Source organism: Hetaerina americana, unplaced genomic scaffold (genome assembly GCF_022747635.1).
Source record: "Hetaerina americana unplaced genomic scaffold, ioHetAmer1.1.p SCAF_97, whole genome shotgun sequence".
Classification (NCBI taxonomy): domain Eukaryota; kingdom Metazoa; phylum Arthropoda; class Insecta; order Odonata; family Calopterygidae; genus Hetaerina; species Hetaerina americana.
This window is the reverse complement of record NW_027287616.1, coordinates 1,205,476-1,215,456: the sequence shown is the minus strand read 5'-3', so window position 1 is coordinate 1,215,456 and position 9,981 is coordinate 1,205,476. Positions and strand designations below refer to the sequence as shown.

The 9,981-nt window shown below is 41.9% G+C and overlaps 2 non-coding genes across 2 annotated transcripts; both read left to right on the top strand.

The window, feature by feature from the left end:
• Nucleotides 1–913: 913 nt before the first annotated feature.
• TRNAA-GGC (transfer RNA alanine (anticodon GGC)) lies at nucleotides 914–989 on the top strand. The gene has a single exon. It is a non-coding gene; the product is annotated as a tRNA-Ala (tRNA).
• Nucleotides 990–1,366: 377 nt separating this feature from the next.
• Nucleotides 1,367–1,442, top strand: TRNAA-GGC (transfer RNA alanine (anticodon GGC)). The gene has a single exon. It is a non-coding gene; the product is annotated as a tRNA-Ala (tRNA).
• The last annotated feature ends 8,539 nt before the right edge of the window (nucleotides 1,443–9,981 follow it).

The following is a 9,981-nucleotide window of genomic DNA, read 5'->3' as shown; positions in this document are numbered from 1 at the left end:
TAACGCACCGTCGCACAGTGCTATCATTATTCGTAATTTTTTGACGAAAAATGCAACAAATACCATCCAACAGCCACCGAATTCACCTGATTTGGCTCCCTGTGACTTCTTTCTGTTCAATCGAGTTAAAAAACCATTACGGGGAACGCGTTTTAGCAGCCGAGAGGAAGTAATGGAAAAATCGCAGGAAGCACTGATGGACATACCGAAAACCGAATATAAAAAATGTTTCGAGGATTGGATCAAGCGCTGGCATAAGTGTGTTGCAGTCGATGGGGATTACTTTGAAGGGGACAATATAGATTTAGATGAATAAACTTGTATTTTTAATTTTCTGAATAAATTCCGGGAAATTTTTGATCAAGGTAGTATGTCGCCAAGCGCCCCGATTCTTTAGCCAAGAGATGGCGTCAGGGGACTGTTTTTGTATATATGAGTATTTATTCACCGTTTGGCGGGATTCGTGTTTGAATGTGTAGTTGGCCAATGTGGCTCATCTCTTTCTTCTGGCTATGCGTGCCACGAAACGCACTGTTCCTTTCCTGTATGATGTTGTATGAATTCTAAACCACTGTCCTTTCCTCTTGTGTATTGTCTATTTCTCCTTTGGTGGGTGAAACAGTCCCCTGACGCCATCTCTTGGCTAAACCTTGCCGACCCCGTTGGCGGCGGGGTAACGTCCTCGTCTGCCATTCCAAGGGTCGCGGGTTCGATTCCCGCCTGGGTGAATTTTCCTCCACCTAGGGCTTGGGTGTTTGTAAATGTGATCATTGTTATCGTTGTTAATAGTTCGATGTAAAGGCCAGAATGTGCTGTTTTCGGACTTATACTGAATAAATAAATAAATAAATAAATAAAGAATCGGGGCGCTTGGCGACATATTAGACCCACGAATCTCAGGGTAAATTACGTTTCCTTGATAGCTCAAGTGGTTAAGAGCATCCGCCCGGCAAGTGGAAAGATCCGAGGTTCGAGTCCCGGTCAAGGAAATATTTTTACTCTTGTGATCCGTTCGATTCCGCCTTCCCCACCTTTATTGTGTTCGTCCTTTATATGTGTTCCTATCCCTTTTCCTTATATCTGTTTCTGTATATATGAGTATTTATTCGCCGTTTGGCGGGATTTCGTGTTTGAATGTGTAGTTGGCCAATGTGGCTCATCTCTTTCTTCTGGCTATGCGTGCCACGAAACGCACTGTTCCTTTCCTGTATGATGTTGTATGAATTCTACACCACTCTCCTTTCCTCTTGTGTATTGTCTATTTCTCCTTTGGTGGGTGAAACAGTCCCCTGACGCCATCTCTTGGCTAAAGAATCGGGGCGCTTGGCGACATATTAGACCCACGGATCTCAGGGTAAATTACGTTTCCTTGATAGCTCAAGTGGTTAAGAGCATCCGCCCGGCAAGTGGAAAGATCCGAGGTTCGAGTCCCGGTCAAGGAAATATTTTTACTCTTGTGATCCGTTCGATTCCGCCTTCCCCACCTTTATTGTTTTCGTCCTTTATATGTGTTCCTATCCCTTTTCCTTATATCTGTTTCTGTATATATGAGTATTTATTCGCCGTTTAGCGGGATTTCGTGTTTGAATGTATATATATATATATATATATTACACTTTATGAAAGTCTCACGGACGTGAATAATTATGTATAACACTTTGCACTAGCACCACGGACCTTCTACTTGCTGGTCCATTGCCGCTCTAGGTACCGCATTGAGGAATAGTAGTTAACAATGAGATCTGCGAGTGTTTATGCAACCGAGTGCCCTCAAGATTGTTTGGCCAGGAGATGGCGTTCAGGTTATGTTTGACATTTGACTACAGAACATTCCAGAATATACTCCTCTCTTAATGCGAGTTTTTACTCTTTTTTCCCCTTTTTCGACTTATCTATCTCTCCTTCTCTCTCTCTCTGTCACTCACCTTTCTTCCGTTTTCTATTCCAGGCTTTCTGCTAGCACTCGTCTTCCGAACCTATTAACTCTATGTGTATATTTTCTTCATGTCTCTCTTCCCCCAAGTCTCTTTAGCCGAAATTATTTTCTCTTAGCTGGACGTTACAACCATATTTTGATTAATCGTTATTCAAATAATAATTGTTAATACCTATTAGGCTTTCTCATGTTCTCATCCCAGTAATAAAACTTGCATCCATTATCTTTTTTGGGTTGTCGTCCCTTAAGTAAACCATTTGGTTGAGTAAAGATGTTCGGCGAAACACAACCACCGCTCTTATGCTTTTAGGGCCTGTAACTGCGTGCAGTTGTCCGCGCTAAGCTATTATTTATTGAGGAATTGAATTGAACGACTCATCTAGTGTTCAGGGAGAGAAGGGCTCCACCGGTGAGGCACCTGCCATCTGTGCCCCACCGTCCTCTCTCCGGAACAACAAGAAATTATCTTCTTAAAAACTCTTGAACGATATAATGTACCATCTGACATAACCAGATGTTGTTTCTTTCGGTATTCCTCGGCGTTTTATTTGCACCAATATTTCTCATTATTACTTCATTAGTCCCTGCCTTCATGTCTGTTGTTCTCTCTTAAATTCAATTTTGATTATTTTTCATCGACAACATTTTGTTGCTGCCATGAAGAGGTTTTAGTAGAGGGAGGAAGGAAGTACACAGAGATGAAGAGGGACTTGTTGTGGAGTAGGATGCTGTATTGTAATTTTGAGGAGATATTTATTTGGTGCTTGTGTCCATCCAAAAATTACCTTAACCGGTAGATTACCTTCAAAAAGAAAATGTATACATATATTCATTCACACGGAGATAGATATAAGGAAAAGGGATGGGGATAGGATTCCGCCTTCCGCACCGCTCCTGTGTTCGTCCTTTATGTGCTCCAATCCCTTTTCCTTAGATCTATTTCCATGTGAATGAATATTTGTTCACCAAATGGCGGGATCTCGTGTTTGATTTTGTGTGTGTGCATATATATATGTTTGTGTGTGTGTGCGTGTGTGTGCATGTGTGTGTGTTTTCAGAAGAAGACCTAAGAGAAGGCTGAAAACTCAGGCTTCATAAAATGCGAGTGTCCTTTGACGTGTTTCCTATTTTATTTTTTTTGCTCTTTTGAGCCGTCTAAATTTTATTTTATTACACGCATATGTATAGAAAGATACATGTATTGTAATAAGCATAAATAACTCCTCAGCCCTTATGAAGCACACGCAAGGCATAAGAAACTATGCTTAATATTATTTCAATTACTCATATTTTTAACCACTTTTATGCCTTTTGAATAGACTTCTTTTAAATTAGCGTGATCAAATGTGAAAATTATGTTTGATCGATTACCTGGAACACGATGGTTTATTCATAGTAAATCCATCACTGCATAGGAAACATACATTTTTAAGAAACATTTTCGAGCATGAATTCCTGATATTTGAAGCACATATTACGTTTACGCATGACGAGGACCCGGGTTCGATTCATACTTTGAATGTGTTTTTCGTTTCAGCACGGGTGATTCGCAAAGCAGTGTTGAGTGAGCACCTGGTCGCTCGAGAGTGAGGTTATTGCGTTTGACCCCGCGTTGCATGTGGTGCAGGTGTTTCGAGCAGTCACGTGATCGAGGGGCACTCAGTATCCTTTCTCTCTCTCTGTTTAATGGTGTGATATTGGGGGCACATTAAGTCCCTCGAAATAATGAACCATTACTGCCAGTAATTTGACGCTTAAAATCCCTCATCTGTCGAATACCTCCGAGCAATATTTAACGGCCCTGAAGTACTTCTCGGAGCTCGCCGCGTTAAAACCGCCGGACCTGCGGATTCGCAATTCGGACACTCTGAAGGAAGACGGATTTTAATGCGCGCAACTGTGTGTGTGTGTGTGTCTGCATTAATTCATTCCGGTGCATTTGAGTACGCGCGTCTTCGCAATCTCTATTTCACTCGCTCTTCGCAACACGGATGCCGACCAGTGGAAGTGCATGGCAGTTCTGTCCTGTTCGTCTCGCTATTATGATGATTGCCAGTTCCGCCCGAGTGCGAGGCATTTCACGGAGGCGTCTCGGATGGGGGGAGGGGGGTGGGCGTAAAAATCTTCGTTCCCGCCCCCACCCACCCACCCCCCATTCGTGAACAAAAGCCAAGGCACCTCTAGTTGGACCACTGGCAAAAACACAATGAAGAAAGCACCAGCCCAGGAAAGATTCCTCGCCCCGGAAGAGGATCGAGTGATGACGTGGACCAAAGAGTTTTCATTCGGAATGTCAGCAAACATTCCAAATTCGGAGGAAAGCGTTGCATTCACTGTTTTTATTTTTTTCCGGCGGTCACCTTTTGTGTAAGGCGCGTGTCGTTCGTCCGCCGGAGGAGTCGAGGGAAGGGAGCGCTCGGAGCACGAAGGCGTGGGGAGAGGATTGCAAAGGCGAGAAAGAAATTGTTCCAGCGAGTCGACGGGTCAGCTTTCCAGATGGAAGCATGAGGTGAAATCGCTTATATTCCGCGAGAATTTATTCCTGTCACACAGACTGCGTTCCGCTGATTTTCTGCATCCTCAGTTGAATACGCTCCCAACGCGAAGGAACTTCCGAAGCGTCTTGAGCCTGGAGAGCCCTCACGAAATTTGTGCAGAAAATATTCAAGCTGCTGTTCTTCCATTGTTAATCAGTGCCGCTGAGTTAAGACCAAGAGAGTTGACACGATCAAGGTTAGATTTCCCAGAAAAAGCGTTGAACTTGCATCCATTTCATTCGTTGTAAATATCACCGGTCTCGGAATAAAAGTTTTACGGATTAATTTTCGCGCGAGTTTGGCCATCGCTATAAATCGGTATAAAGTAAACGAACGAAATATTGTGTAAATTTCAAAATAACGGCGAGGAATACATTGTCACATGAGCACTATCCTGTGGCGCGTTGCTTCGGGCGACGCGTGATCGATGGCGAATCCCCTGGTGGTCACTACCGGCTCCGTCTGCGAATGGTTGACGTCATTTTGTGATTCATTTCTGTGCCCTTCCGCCGTACGGACCTCCGCCATCACGTCACCCATTCGCACCCCGGAAGACTGAGGACGACGGACCACGGGGCGGAAAATGTAATCCCAGCCGACTCATTTCCCCAAAACTACTTGCATACGATAAACAGATTGGTTGCTTTACTAAACCTCTTTACTCCAGGAATTCCAAGGTTTCGGTAATGGTTTGAACGCTGAAATCATTCCACGGGTTTATCAATTTTAAAGTAATTAGCTTTTTAAGATAAGCATCCAATTAATTATGTCCGTTCGCAGCTATATGAAAATTTGCCCGGAAGCTATTGTAACAGAGAAAGGCTATTGCAATTCGCCACTTAATAAATATTTATTCCCGACTAGTTTCGATACACTACATCATTTGCAAGTTTCAACACTTGAAAATGATGTCGTGCATCGAAACTAGTCGGGAATAAATCTTTGTTAGGCGGCGAATCGCAATAGTCTTTGTCTCTGTTAACATGTAACAGTTCCATCTCATCACACCTGGATCTTTTATGTATGTTAAAAGCTATGGTGTTACACAAAAATTTTATTTCTTCAAAAATTCTTCATTTTAATTGACCTTATATTTATTTGATATGCCTCAGTCAATACAAATGTTTTCACTGATTCAATAAAACCAACTTCACAATATTTTTTAATTAAAATAACACAACTTCAGCATAAATTAATGATTGGTTTTTTCTAATCATCATGCTTATAACTTTCATTGCCTTGACCAAATCATATGAAGATTAATTGAAATCTAAAAAGCCGGTTAATGGAACGATTTAGGCGAGATAATAATTGATTTAAAAAATATATCCCCATGTAATATGTGCCAATGTGAGAGAAACGCTCTGGGACGAGTGCTTCACTAAGCATGTTTGATTGGGAAAGGGATGTGGAAGTGGTCGCTTTCTTCACCTCTTCCCTGAAATATGTTACAGGAATTACTGAACTTGATCGTCAGGAGTTCCCCTGATCAGACTATCTGTGATTTATGGAATTATCTGAACAAAGCAATCAATAGTTTCAAGGCTAATTCACCTCAAATATTAATAAAACTCTCAACATATGTGTAATGAAGGTCGCTGAGCCTTTTCACGTCCCGTGAACCCCATCAGAAAGAACCACAGCAATGATACGGCAGCACAACAGAAGAGTCTTCGTCCGTTCAAAAAAGTGATCGGAGTCACCTCCAGTCCTCTCAGGGCGGATGCGAGCAGAGCACACAAGAAATTGCATCACGAAGAATATGTCCAACATTCTCATTTGTTCTCAGAAGATGGTGGGATGTTGGCGTAGGTGGAGGGAAATTCGAGGGAAGGGCCGAATGCAAGTGGGACATTGTAAATAGCCGTATTCGCACTTTTCGTTATTTTTGGCATCGCTCTTCTCTGCCCTGTACAAGAAACCAAATTTCGCAGGGAAAAATGGAAAATATGATTCGTTATGGACCTTTAAAGACTTAAGGCTGCGTATATACGATCTAACTCTGCCTTCAGTTGGCTGCGGAGGATGAGGGTTGAGAACAGTTTCACCGATACTAATTCGGTTTCCTCCTCGCTGAGAGAACGAAAAAGGAGATGGCAGTTAAAAAACGAGCGAAGGAGTATGCACAGGCATAAATACACGAGTACAAATGGGGGTTTATTATGCAGTCAGAATTAATTTCATGAATTATAATTGATTCATTAATTAACCTTATTACTCTGTAAGAATAGGTATTAAGAACAAGGGAGCCTGAATGTCACTCATTATTGATAAGAATCGCGTGGGTTAAAGTAATTGAAAGCTTTTAACTCTCACTTGTGAATTGCATTTGTTTATATATATATATATATATATATATATATATATATATATATATGTGTGTGTGTGTGTGTGTATGTATATATATATATATATATATATAATAAAGTAATTTACCAGTTAAGGTAGGTTTTTGTATGGGCACAACTACCAAATAACTATTTTGTGACTCCTAACAAAACACAATCCAGCATCATACTCTATATCAGGTCCCTCTTCATCTCTGAGTACTTTCTTCCTCCCTTCATCCCGTCCAACATCCCTATACTGTTTCTGCTCTTTCCACGTTTGTCTAACATTCTCCCTTCTATTACAGTCTTCAACATCCCACTGCCGATCAACACGCCCTTCATCCATTTCTTCCTTCTTCCTGATGATTTCTCCCAACAAACCCCTCTCCTCACCCACCATACCAAGTACTTCCTTATTTGTTTTCTTCTCTGTCCATTTCACCTTCTCCATTCTTCTCCACACCCACATTTCAAAAGCCTCCAGTCTACGTCTATCCCCCTGCTCCAATGACCACGTTTCCTGGCCGTACATAATTACGCCCCATATCAAAATTTTTACGAGTCTTTTCTTAACATCCTTACTCAACATCCCCGTCATCAACTCCCTCCTCCTGGTGAAAGCCTCTTTACCTAGCGCAATTCTTCTCCTTACGTCCCTACTATTTTGACCGCGTTGATCCAAATCACCTCCGTACTTAAACTATTTTACCTGCTCTAGTTCTTAACCTCCTATTTCAATGCAACAATTTCAGAGAGTAACAATCATTCACCTTGACCGGGATTCGAGCCCGGATCCCTCAATGTCCGGTTGAGTGCTTTAGCCAGTTAAGCTTTCGAGGCGTCAGGTTACGTTCTGAAAGTTTTGGGGCTTTTAAAGGAACAAGATGCTGTGACAAAATGCCGTGCATACAATGTCACAGGTATTCGTAGTCGTGCGGAATGCGCCCCGGTCCACGAGGTTAAAGCCAACTTTTAAACACTTAGGCTGTTTATACCTTGACAAATTTCAAATAAACTACGGGGGATGCCGAATACGAGCGCTGCCCCTGCCTTATCTTTTTGAAACGGACGCCACATTTCATCAAAACTAAATTTTGGTCAGAGCCCGCATCCACTTCCGGGAAGCTGTGTTCTTAAATCTGTGTCTAATAATGGAATCCAGCTGATACCTTTCTCAGCCAACTGACATTTTTATGTATACCTATATTTTATGTGGTGTCTAAACCAAGTGCTGGTGATGACTAACTCCTGTCACCCTCAGAACTCAATTGCTTTCTCCCAGCGGTCATTCCTCGTACCTAAACCGAAGTCTCACACCTCATCACCATCTCTTCCTTCGCCTACCGTCTCATTCCAGTCCCCCATCACTATCAAATGTTTCCCTGCAGGAACACACGCGATCATGTTCTCTAATTCATTGTATATCCTATCGACTTCTTCCTCTTTATGAATGCGTGGTGGCATGTATACTTGAACAATGACCAAACTATTTCCCAATTGCCTATAGGCTTGTTTCTTAATTGCCGCTAATCTATCAGAGCTCCTCCAATCAATAAATCCCGTTATTGAATCCCCATTTCATCCCAAAACCACTCCCGTGCCCTTTGATTTAGCTTTGATGTATTTAATCCGAACATTCCATGCTTTATTTATTGCATGGTTTATTTCTTTATTTGTCCGCTGATTTTGCAGTATTTTCCGTTAAATAATTTACTATCCCATTTTACATTGCTTTCAGATCTCTGTTTTTCCATTGTTCACTATCTTCATATCTGTTCAAGTCCTGAGTATTCCTGCCGAGGGATGTTCGCGGTAGGGGGAGTGAGGGCGGAGGGGAGAAGTGGCCAACGGAGGTGGTCTACCGCTTCGCCGACAAGAAGCGGAGCTCTAAACGTCGCCGCAGTAGGATATACGAGTAGGTATTCCGCTTGCCGCGACAAAAAGGGCGTCCCCGATCAGTTGATATTAATCTCGGGTATCTGCAACGAGCCGAAATGAAATTTCTCTCCCAGTGGTTAATTATTACCGACACCCTCAGGGAGAGAGGGCGCCATCTCCAAACGGACGGTTAAAGAAGTCCCGTGTAGATTCTTCGATGGTACTCTTTACTCTAAGAGAGGGACCTGAGCTCGTAATCACAATCGCCTGATTCGTTATTTGAGATCATGCTCCGGTAACATTTATATTAAAAGTCAATTAAATCGACCAATAAAAGGTAATGGGTCAATCGTATATTCTAAAAGTACAATAAAAAGCAAATGCGATATGAAAGTAATTAGAGATCTCCTTTTCTAGAGTACATTGTGGCGCGTTAAAGTATGTGCTACTTTCATGGACATTTCTGCTTACTTCATTCAGCGTATTTCGAAGTTTCTAATTTATTTATACCTTTCACTTACTGCACACGTTGGCATATTGTTAGCGTTGGAAGGCATACTAAATTTGGAGGATTAATTGTCGGTGAACAAGAATTTCACCGCTGTAAAGCGGACTAGAAATATTTCTTTCAAAATAAGATAATATCTCAATCCACGAGGCTAAAAGCCGACGTTAACTGGTAACAGGGGTTGGATTCTTACGTTTGCCGAATTCTTTATGCTCTGCTTTCTTCATCTCCTCCAATAGTTTGGTTATCAATCGCAAATTGCAAAATATATGGCAGGGGAATTGGATCAAACAGTTGCAGCAACCCTCTTCACCAATATATTCTGTTATTTGGCGCCATCGTCTCGAGAGAGTTGTTACAACTAATCGGCTTTCCCAACTATCTCCTTCTTTACCAGTCCTTTCATTCCCTGTAAAACCCCAGTCACTTGGGTCCGGTATCATTCCTCCGTTGCCCTGATTCTCTCTGTATTGTATTCCTTCATTTACGGCTTATGGTACCACATTAATCCAACACTTCCATTCCTCTCCACTGCTCTTGTCGTCTACGTCTCGCGTCTGTGAAACATTCTAAGCATCAAGCATGAGCTTGAACATGGTACTTTCTTATATCCAAGTCTACACTATTTGCAGCTAGTACTTGTGTTTTCCGGCAGAAAACCATCTTTGAGATTCGCACCTATGAAACTAAACTTAATGAAAAATAAGAATATGTCTCAAGTAATCTTTAAGCAAGCTTTCTTGCTGCAATATCTTAAGGAAACATCTTCCTTAAGATATTTCCGCCAGAAAG